The sequence below is a fragment of the Lolium rigidum genome, chromosome 6, assembly GCF_022539505.1.
Source record: "Lolium rigidum isolate FL_2022 chromosome 6, APGP_CSIRO_Lrig_0.1, whole genome shotgun sequence".
Classification (NCBI taxonomy): domain Eukaryota; kingdom Viridiplantae; phylum Streptophyta; class Magnoliopsida; order Poales; family Poaceae; genus Lolium; species Lolium rigidum.
In genome coordinates this window covers 148,914,452-148,926,920 of record NC_061513.1, presented here as the reverse complement: position 1 = coordinate 148,926,920, position 12,469 = coordinate 148,914,452, and positions in this window count along the sequence as shown.

Sequence of the window (12,469 nt, the reverse complement as noted above, 5' to 3'; positions counted from 1 at the left end):
GAAGGTTTCTCGTACCGTGGCTTTTCCGTATCGAGGTTTTAGGTCAGGGACCTTTAAATAGGCGAAGAGGCGGAGTCGGAGGGGCGACGAGGCGGTGACACGCTAGGGGGCGCCCCCCCTAGGCCGCGCCGGGCTATCGTCTGGGGGCCCAGTGGCCCCCCTCTGGCGACTCTCGGGTGTTCTGGAAGCTTCGTGGAAAAATAGGATGCTGGGCCTTGATTTCGTCCGATTCCGAGAATATTTCCTTACTAGGATTTCTGGAACCAAAAACAGTAGAAAACAGGAACTGGCCCTTCGGCATCTCGTCAATAGGTTAGTTCCGGAAAACGCATAATAATGACATAAAGTATGCATAAAACATGTAGATATCATCAATAATGTGGCATGAAACATAAGAAATTATCGATAGGTCGGAGACGTATCAGCATCCCAAGCTTAGTTTCTGCTCGTCCCGAGCAGGTAAACGATAACAAAGATAATTTCTCGAGTGACATGCCATCATAACCTTGATCATACTATTGTAAACATATGTAATGAATGCAGCGATCAAAACAATGGTAATGACATGAGTAAACAAAAGAATCATAAAGCAAAGACTTTTCATGAATAGTACTAAGACAGGCATCAATAAGTCTTGCATAAGAGTTAACTCATAAAGCAATAATTCAAAGTAGAGGTATTGAAGCAACACAATGGAAGATTAAGTTTCAGCGGTTGCTTTCAACTTGTAACATGTATATCTCATGGATAATTGTCAACATAGAGTAATATAACAAGTGCAATATGCAAGTATGTAGGAATCAATGCACAGCTTCACACAAGTGTTTGCTTCTTGAGGTGGAGAGAGATAGGTGAACTGACTCAACATAAAAGTAAAAGAAAGGCCCTTCGCAGAGGGAAGCATTGATTGCTATATTTGTGCTAGAGCTTTGGTTTTGAAAACATAAAGAGAGCATAAAAGTAAAATTTTGAGAGGTGTTTGTTGTTGTCAACGAATGGTAGTGGGCACTCTAACCCCCTTGCCAGACAAACCTTCAAAGAGCGGCTCCCAAGAATTATTGTAATTTTTGGGTGGCACTCCTTCCAACCTTTCTTTCACAAACCATGGCTAACCGAATCCTCGGGTGCCTGCCAACAATCTCATACCATGAAGGAGTGCCTTTTTATTTTAGTTTTATTATGATGACACTCCTCCCCTCCTTTGCTTTCTCAAGCCATGGCTAACCGAATCCTTCGGGTGCCGCCCAACAATCACATACCATGGAGGAGTGTCTATTTAGGTTAATTAATTTGGGACTCGGGAATCCCATTGCCGACTCTTTTGCAAAATTATTGGATAAGCGGATGAAGCCACTAGTCCATTGGTGAAAGTTGGCCAACAAGAATGAAAGATAAACACCACATACTTCCTCATGAGCTATAAAACATTGACACAAATCATAGGTGATAAATTTTGAATTATTTAAAGGTAGCACTCAAGCAATTTACTTTGGAATGGCGGAGAAATACCATGTAGTAGGTAGGTATGGTGGACACAAATGGCATAGTGGTTGGCTCAAGGATTTTGGATGCATGAGAAGTATTCCCTCTCGATACAAGGCTTAGGCTAGCAAGGTTATTTGAAAAAAACACAAGGATGAACCGGTGCAGCAAAACTCACATAAAAGACATATTGTAAACATTATAAGACTCTACACCGTCTTCCTTGTTGTTCAAACTCTTTACTAGAAATTATCTAGACCTTAGAGAGACCAATTATGCAAACCAAATTTTAGCAAGCTCTATGTATTTCTTCATTAATAGATGCAAAGTATATGATGCAAGAGCTTAAACATGAGCACAACAATTGCCAAGTATCAAATTATCCCAGACATTTTATCAATTACTACATGTAGCATTTCCCGTTTCCAACCATATAACAATTAACGAAGCAGTTTCAACCTTCGCCATGAAAAATAAAAGCTAAGAACACATGTGTTCATATGAACCAGCGGAGCGTGTCTCTCTCCCACACAAGCATTTATTCAAACAAAAACAAAAATAAAAGCACACGGACGCTCCAAGTAAAGTACATAAGATGTGACCGAATAAAAATATAGTTTCAAGAGAAGGAACCCGATAATTTGTCGATGAAGAAGGGGATGCCTTGGGCATCCCCAAGCTTAGATGCTTGAGTCTTCTTGAAATATGCAGGGATGAACCACCGGGGCATCCCCAAGCTTAGAGCTTTCACTCTTCTTGATCATAGTATATCATCCTCCTCTCTTGACCCTTGAAAACTTCCTCCACACCAAACTCGAAACAAACTCGTTAGAGGGTTAGTGCATAATCAAAAATTCACATGTTCAGAGGTGACACAATCATTCTTAACACTTCGGACATTGCTCAAAGCTACTTGGAAGGTAATGGAACAAAGAAATCCACCCAACACGACGAAAGAAGCAATGCGAAATAAAAGGCAGAATCTGTCAAAACAGAACAGTCCGTAAAGACGAATTTTAAAATGGCACCAGACTTGCTCAAATGAAAATGCTCAAATTGAATGAAAGTTGCGTACATATCTGAGGATCACTCACATAAATTTGCATAATTTTCTGAGTTACCTACAGAGAATTAGGCCCAGATTCGTGACAGCAAGAAATCTGTTTCTGCGCAGCAATCCAAATCTAGTATTCACTTTACTATCAAAGACTTTACTTGGCACAACAATGCAACAAAACTAAGATAAGGAGAGGTTGCTACAGTAGTAACAACTTCCAAGACACAAATATAAAACAAAGTACTGTAGCAAAATAAACACATGGGTTATCTCCCAAGAAGTTCTTTCTTTATAGCCATTAAGATGGGCTCAGCAGTTTTAATGATGCACTCGCAAGAAATAGTAGTTGAAGCAAAAGAGAGCATCAAAAGGCAAATTCAAAACAAATTTAAGCCTAACATGCTTCCTATGCATAGGAATCTTGTAAATAAACAAGTTCATGAAGAGCAAAGTAACAAGCATAGGAAGATAGAACAAGTGTAGCTTCAAAAATTTCAGCACATAGAGAGGTGTTTTAGTAACATGAAAATTTCTACAACCATATTTTCCTCTCTCATAATAACTTTCAGTAGTATCATGAGCAAACTCAACAATATAACTATCACATAAAGCATTCTTATCATGAGTCTCATGTATAAAATAATTACTCTCCACATAAGCATTATCAATTTTATTAGTAATAGTGGGAGCAAATTCAACAAAGTAGCTATCATTATTATTCTCATCATCACATATAGGAGGCATATTGTAATCATAATCAAATTTATCCTCCATAACAGGCGGTACTAAAAGACTACTATCATTATAATCATCATAAATAGGAGGCAAAGCATCATCAAAGTAAATTTTCTCCTCAATGCTTGGGGGACTAAAAAGATCATGCTCATCAAAACCAGCTTCCCCAAGCTTAGAATTTTCCATATCATTAGCAACAATGGTATTCAAAGTATTCATGCTAATATGTTCCATGGGTTTTTTAATTTTCGCATCAAACCATCCATGTCTTAAATCAGGAAATAGAATAAGAAGCTCATTGTTGTCCATTATGCCAAACTAGTGTAAACAAGAAACAAAAAGATGCAATTGCAGGATCTAAAGGAAATAGCTTCGAGCACACACACAACAGCGACAGAAAAGTACTTTACCTGGGACCGGAGTATGAGAGCCTTTTTACCTTTCCTCCCCGGCAACGGCGCCAGAAAATAGCTTGATGTCTACGGGTGCTTCTATTCTTGTAGACAGTGTTGGGCCTCCAAGAGCAGAGGTTTGTAGAACAGCAGCAAGTTTCCCTTAAGTGGATCACCCAAGGTTTATCGAACTCGGGGAGGAAGAGGTCAAAAATATCCCTCTCATGCAACCCCGCAACCACAAAGCAAGAAGTATCTTGTGTCCCCAACACACCTAATAGGTGCACTAGTTCGGCGAAGAGATAGTGAAATACAGGTGGTATGAATAAGTATGAGCAGTGGCAACGACACCGGAAAAGTGCTTTGCCCGGGACGGTAAACAAGCGGTAGTAACGCGGCAGTAGTAACGCGAGTAAAACGAGTAAACAAGCAGACGATAGCGATATTTAGGAACAAGGCCTAGGGATTAGACTTTCACTAGTGGACACTCTCAACTTTGATCACATAACGGAATAGATAAATGCATACTCTACACTCTCTTGTTGGATGATGAACACCACTAATTGCGTAGGATTACACGAACCCTCAATGCCGGAGTTAACAAGCTCCACAATATTCAATGCTCATATTTAAATAACCTTAGAGTGCATGACAGATCAACACAACTAAACCAAGTACTAACATAGCATGCACTACTCGTCACCTTCACACTATGTAGGAGGAATAGATCACATCAATACCATCATAGCAATAGTTAACTTCATAATCCACAAGAGATCATAATCATAGCCTACGCCAAGTACTAACACGGATGCACACACTGTCACCATTACACCATGCAGGAGGAATAAACTACTTTAATAACATCACTAGAGTAGCACATGGATAAATTGTGATACAAAACACATTGCAATCATAAAGGGATATAAATAAGCACTTCACTATGCCATTCATAACAGTGAATAAGTATTCGTGAAATATAGCCTAAGAGACCCACACGGTGCACACACTGTCACCTTTACACACGTGGGACAAGGAGTCTCCGGAGATCACATAAGTAAAACCCACTTGACTAGCATAATGACATCTAGATTACAAGCATCATCATATGAATCTCAATCATGTAAGGCAGCTCATGAGATTATTGTATTGAAGTACATAGGAGAGAGATGAACCACATAGCTACCGGTACAGCCCCGAGCCTCGATGGAGAACTACTCCCTCCTCATGGGAGACAGACAACGTTGATGAAGATGGCGGTGGTGTCGATGGAGGAGCCTTCCAGGGGCACTTCCCCGTCCCGGCGGCGTGCCGGAACAGAGACTCATGTCCCCCAGATCTTGGCTTCGCGATGGCGGCGGCTCTGGAAGGTTTCTCGTACCGTGGCTTTTCCGTATCGAGGTTTTAGGTCAGGGACCTTTAAATAGCGGAAGAGGCGAAGTCGGAGGGGCAACGAGGCGGTGACACGCTAGGGGGGCGCCCCCCCCTAGGCCGCGCCGGGCTATCGTCTGGGGGCCCAGTGGCCCCCCTCTGGCGACTCTCGGGTGTTCTGGAAGCTTCGTGGAAAAATAGGATGCTGGGCCTTGATTTCGTCCGATTCCGAGAATATTTCCTTACTAGGATTTCAGGAACCAAAAACAGCAGAAAACAGGAACTGGCCCTTCGACATCTCGTCAATAGGTTAGTTCCGGAAAACGCATAATAATGACATAAAGTATGCATAAAACATGTAGATATCATCAATAATGTGGCATGGAACATAAGAAATTATCGATACGTCGGAGACGTATCAGCCTCTAGGCCGGATATCATGCTAAGTGTAGGGATGTGTGCTTGTTTTCAATCCGCTCCCAAGGAGAGCCATTTAATGGCGGTCAAACGGATTCTAAGATACCTTGTTCTCACTCCTACTCTCGGGCTATGGTATCCAAAGGGGTCAACCTTTGAACTCATTGGCTATTCGGATTCCGATTGGGCCGGTGATAAGGTTGACCGGAAGTCTACCTCCGGGGCTTGCCAATTTATTGGCCGGTCATTGGTGAGTTGGTCATCCAAGAAACAAAACTCCACCGCTTTATCCACCGCCGAAGCCGAATACATATCTGCGGCATCTTGTTGCACTCAATTGTTATGGATGAAGCAAACCTTGAAAGACTATGGTGTGTCTCTTGGTACGGTGCCTCTTGTTTGTGACAATGAAAGTGCAATTAAGATCGCCAATAACCCGGTTCAACATTGTCGCACCAAACATATTGACATTCGCCATCACTTCCTACGTGATCATGTTGCCGATAAGGATATTGATCTCACTCATGTGGGAACAACCTACCAATTGGCGGATATTTTCACTAAGCCTTTGGATGAAGCCCGCTTTGTTAACTTGAGAGGAGAACTTGGTATTCTTGATCCTAAAAACTTGGATTGATTAACTTCTTGCATTTATCTTGCTATCTAGCTTAGAGGCATAGCACATGTGGGGATAGTCATCCTACCATGTCTTGGTATGATGCATACCTATGTGTGCAACATAAATAGACCCAATGTCATTATATGGACCCAAGCATGTCTCTTCGCGGTCTCATGACATTTGCGCTTTCACATAGGGGGAGTAATCCTCCGCCCCTCATTGAGCCTTCATTACAACTTGATTTGACTATATAAGGCCAAATGATCTTATTGCAAAACTTATTTCAAAAATGACTTATGATTCTTGATATATACTTCGAATCATGCCCATTGTTGCTATTTACATCTTGTTTGGATTTTCTCTCCAATGGGTATGCCTAGAGAACTTTGTGTTTCCAACCCCATGTCTATGCTCATCTCATCATCATCTATCTATCTATATGTACATGTCATCATCTGAGCATTCACACACATTTACACAAAGCATAGGGGCAAAACGAGGCAAAAACGAGACAAAACTGGGTGGCCGGTCTCTGGCCCGGTTGGACCGGCCTCTGCGCCGGATCAGCCGGCGCCAGGTCCGATCGACCGGGCACCCGACCGGCCGCGCGGCCTGTTATGTGTGGAAGAGGATACCCCTTGGGGTCTTCTTCCTCATTCTTCCCCAAATCCCACACCTCCATTGCCGCCGCCCCCATCACCTCCACCAAGCTCTAGGGCCTTCCCACCACAAGAATCCCCCCAAACTCCACCAAACCATAGATCGGGCCCCTTGGAGCAACTCCACCAAAGGATTTGGTCCCTCTCAAGCTATTTTTGGAAATCTTGGAGTTCTTGGGTTTCAAGCCCTACCTAGTGTTCTTCTTGCTCTCTTGATCAAGGAGGACCATGTCTTCGGGTAATGTGATCTTCCTTTCTCCCTATTCTCTAGTCCTCATCACACATTGCAAATTCTTGACAAGATTTGGGGAAATTTTAGGGTTAGGGTTAGGGTTTGTAAGTCCTCATGCCTTTAGAGTGTCTCACAACACAATGCACTTACTCCACTCTATTGCTATAGTCTATATTCAAGTTTATGAGTGTTTGCATGATTTTGTGGTAGAAACTCTGGGCACAACTTCACAATTCGACAGATCCGGTCAGCAGCCCGGTCAACCGGCCGCTCAACCGGCCGGCCCGGCGTGCGGCCCGGTCAACCGGCCGCCAACCGGCTCGTCCGGTCTGCAGCCCGGTTGGACCGGCCTGTGCGCCGGATCGCCCAGTTTTTTCGCACAATCTCACCAATACACTTGGATATATGCTATGCTTTTTGGCTTCCCTCTTATTGATGACATGTACACTTACCCCACTGCTATCCTTGCTCTATTTTCTCATTCACAGGTAGTTGGAGTGGTGAGGCACGTGGCAATGTTGCCAAGAGAGGAAGGACTGCTGATCCTCCCCGCCGTTCTAGTGGTCGCGTACCTCCTCAAGCTCATCGAGTGCCTGACATTGGCAGCTCAGTCGGGGGTAGAACCAAGTCTGTTGGTGGCAAGAAAAAGGATAAGCATGCCGCCCAAGAGGATGATGAAATAGTGCCAAATTTCAATGTTGGGAATGCAAACCGTGTTGAGTGGCAGGAAATGAGGACGGTGAATCTGTATCGCTTTGAGCAACGGACTTACACTCGTGGGGACAAGTTCTTCTGGACCAAGACACAAGCAGCCCTATGGGATGGTTTCTATGATTCTCATGAGTTTATGAAGAATGGTGATATTGTGATGCCCAAGGCCATCAATCCTGACGAGCTTGCCTTGCATGAAGCCACAAAGTACCGCTTTGTGGTTGAAATCTTAAAGGCTATGGGACTCTATCACCTTGTGTGCCTCAAGCCCGATGATCAACAAGAGGATCCTACCTTTTGTCCCCTCCTAGTCCATCAGTTCCACTGCACCGTTTTCTTCCATGATGATGAGGACCGCACCATTACCTGGATGACTGGCAAGGAAGTACTCATGCTCCTACTCTCAGTTCCGTGCAGCCATGGGTTGTGGTGGTGACAGTGCTCCAGGGTACAAGATTCATTCACGGTCTAAGCTTACTAAGGGTGACATCTCCTTCTGCTATCATGCGAACCCTACACCTGGACCTCCCACTATCTCTGGGATGTACTACTCATATCTTGTCCTTGCCAAGATGTTCCGTGAGAGCCTCATCAGCAAGTCTGGCGACACCAGTGAAGTCAGGAACTATCACCTAAATCTGATGTACTATTGTCATCCCGACAGGGGTAAGGAAGATTGATGGCTGTGATCTTATTCACTGTGAACTGAAGCGTGCAGTTATGGACCGCATGACTCCCAACTATGCTCAGTATGTTCAGCGGCTCATCAACTACATTGTTCCCGCTCCTCTCAAAGTTCTTGGTGAAAGAGTCATCATGGACCCATTCAGGATACCCACTCAGGAGGCCACTCGTCCGGGCGTTCCCTCCATGATGCCCTCCACTGAGCGCCGTTCCAAGGAACACCATGATCATGATGCTAGCTCCAGCTACTCTCGGTGCTCCAAGCATGGTGCCTCTCGCTTCTTCTCCAGCATGTGGCAAATGTGCAAGAACACCAATGATGTTGCACATCAGAGCCTTACTGTGAACCAGGAGACACGGAGGCGACAGAATGGGTTCATGGCCTCACGGAACCACCCTGTTCCTCCTTCTGGACCTGAGATGGAGCATGTGGTAGCACCTTAGTGGGAGATGCCTCTCCTTACCGACGAGATGATCCAGAATTTCGACTTCTCCGTCTATGCTCATGGTGGCCTTCCTCCTAGGACTGCTCGTGCTCCTACCCCTGCTGATGATGATGGTGATGAGGATGAAGATGATGCGGCTGCACGCGGTGATGGCGAGAGCTCCTACTCCTCCGGGCATCAGTTCTATTGATGGGTGCGATAGCATCTCTCCTCTTTTCTTCGCCTTTTTGGTGTTCCGATGCCAAAGGGGGAGAAGAGAGTAGAGTCTAGGACCACGGGGTTCTTTGATTGCCACAAGCCATAGGAGTTGCTTTATTTGGATTTTATATGGCTTGCGCTTATTTGCTTTGATTCTTCAAGAACCATTTGCTACTTCCAATAATTCGTGTATGGATGTGTATGGACGACTATTATGTGTGCTACTCTATGTTAGGATGATTATGTGTGCTATGCTTATATATCTTGATATGCACATCTCCATACCATGCTTGTTTCCTAAAGATATTGGGGGAGCTTCTCATGTTCCACAAATGGTGCACTTTGCATTCAAACGCAAATTCTCCAAGTGCACACATTATGGGGAAGCTGTCGTAATATCTTATATGGAATCAAGGTTTAGAGCTTATCATAATATCTATTTGTGACTCTAGCTCGGTTTGTCATCGTATACCAAAAAGGGGGAGATTGTAAGGGTATTTTACCCTTATCCATTACTAGCACAATGCCCGCGCTTTGCTGCTAAAGGGTGAAAATTGTTAAGTTTCAATGCCGAAAACAACAAATTGTAGACTTCCAATTTTGTCGTTTGTTTTTCAGAAAATGTTGATTGGTTGATCTAATTGAAACCAAAATGTTTAGTTCCTGGAAAGAAACACCAGCATGCAATTTATTCATCAAACTGAAGTTGAATATTAAAGAATTACCGTGGGAATAGTTAAACAATATGCATTAGTTAGGCAGATAAATTCCTTGAGAAGAAGAGTTAAACAATGCTAGAATGTACTGATTGCTCGTTGTTGTAATCCCTGAAGCTTCCTTTCGTGTTGATTGAGCAATCCCCGAAGCCAGAAGCTGCAGTTATACGAGTAGGATTGAGATAATTAAGAAAACTGACTTCTCAACCTTGGCTGTCGCGACATCTAAATGAGCAGATCGCGCTGATAAGCTTCCTGCGTCCTTTTTATTGCCTCCAGTTTGCCGAACGGGCAAAGAATTCCGTGACCTGAGTGGATTCTGTGCGGCGAGCCGCGAGAGAGCCGTGGTCGTCCTGGAGTCCGTGTGTGAGCAGGTCTTCGACGTGGTCAAGTGGGCCTCCCCGTTCTGGGCCGTTTTGCGTCAAGTCCATGGTTTCCGCGAGGCGACGTCCAATTGCGACGTACACCTACGAACGACGGATCGGCGTTTTATTAGTAGAGATAACTATTCGAGCCAGACTGTGCCGGCTCGTTAGGCTTGTGTTCGAGCCAGATTCTGTTACCGCATTAGGCTCTATATTACATGGGCCAATTTGCTCAGGCCCAATAGTGCTTAACCTGCAGCCAATGAAACATAGTGCGGACGACCAACTCGTGTTTTAGTACCACCTCGACTAATTCAGAGATGTTAGCAGTGCGGGCAGAGGCTTCGTGTCTGTTTTTTTTTACGTAAAACCACCGAACAGGGTTTTTTTTTATGTAAAACCATCATTGATCGTGCCCTGCGTGCAGAAAACCAAGCTGGTTAAACAAAACTAGGGATAGCTAGCAGGTATTTTCTAAAGGTTCAAAAAGAAGGTATTTCAAAAGGGCTTTGGCAAAGGAGAGTTCTTCACGAAGTTCGAGACAAAGGAAAAAATCAAAGTTTCTCGAATTCAATTTCACCGGGTCCATGTCGGAGACAGCGGGGCAGTCGTTACACCATTCGTGCAGGTCGCTACTTATGCGACAAGGAATTTCGCTACCTTAGGGCATTGGTGTGTGATAATTCTAAAGCTAGCTTTATGGGAGAGCTGGTTAGGGCGTACCCCCGGTGGAGCATGTAGGTGGTGAAGGAGGATATCGTTCAGTGATGCTATGACTACTGACCAAGCTGATCAAGAGTTCTTTACGGCGCAGATGTGCGTTAGGTTTCCTAAACGTTATCATTGATAGTGGGGGATCTCTATTCTTCAGTGACCGGGGTAAACAATCAATCGGGCAATCAGTTTGCTTATTCAGTCAGCCACGCTAGATTTTATTTCTAAGATAACTCACAAGTTTTTAGCCCTTGCTTCAAAGGAGTTGGATCAGCAGAAGAAGCCAGCTCAAGGACGTGTGAACCATGCAACATACGAAGTAGACAGGGTTTTTTTTACGTACGAAACTGGTTTTTGAACGTACGACCACCACCCATTGTAATAACTAGGAAAATTGCCCGTGCGCTGCTACGGAATAATAGAAAGATGCTAAAATACTGATACATTTTATCTTTAGCCATACAGTCCACCTCCTAGTTCGTTGTGGTGTCTCATTACATGCATATCCCAAAATACACAATTTCCATTGAATTTCGTAGGGCATGTTCAATGGGAGACGCGCCTGTTTAGGCGATTGCGAAGAACATAACTGAACTACCTACCTTAGCGTCTGCGGAAAAGTCGATGGCTCCAATGCTGCAAGCGCAGTGAATATACCTAACATCCATCAAAAGCTCAACAAAAATAGCTAGAGCACCAATGCAAAAGTTAGCAGTGACGCAAGAGTATTTCCTAGAATCAATCGGGAAATAGGCCGTAACGGCTAGGAAATCTTTCCTAGGGCCTATTGTTGGAGTCTGCGTTGTACATGTCCTTATAAGACTGCTATAGCTACCCCAATTAGCACTTGAATTAATAAAGATATGCAGTACCCAATTTGAACAACTTAGCTCAATTCAAACAAAGAGTCTGATCAGACACGTGAATAGTTCAATATTTACGCATTGGTATTTTGATCAACATATTATTTGGACCTTAGTTGCTTGCCTATCCTTATTTATGTTCTCTCCGAAAGTAATTCAGATCATTGTAATATGAACATTAAGTTGGAGATTTGGCATGCATAAATAAATAGACTGAAACCTCTTCGGAGGACATGAGTCAAATAAAACAACAGTACCTTATGTTTGCCTATTTTGTAAGATCATCCCTTTGCCTGCCTTGTTTAGACTAAGCTGAACTATTTCTGGAGAGCACAAAAGGAAGGATATGGTCCTGGACCAAGGCGCACGTGCGAAGGCTGGTGCAGGGCCGTTGTTGGCCTTGCCGCCGCTGCCGCCTGATGCGACCTTTTGGATGACTGGTGGCCACCTTGCGCGAGACGTCCCCATCATCTTCCCTGCTGCTCGCCGAGTTGCCGTAGGGGCTACCGCCGCCCATTGTACTATAATGGAATTGAACAGAGGGAGATGTAGATCAGAACAGCACGCCTCAGGCCACACTTGCTCGAGATGAGCAGGAGTTGCTGGTTGGCGTTCACCGCGCGATTCCCAAGTCAGGTCAACAATCTGTACCTCAAAAACTCCAACCTCGCGCACACGCTCCCGGCCTCTTTCACCGCCGTCGACGCGCTCCAAGACCAGTGCCTCCAGACTAACATGCTGTCCGGCACACTCAACGGCAAACGCCTTCGACGCGTCGGGCCTCGCTGGAAGAGATGTCCCAAATCAC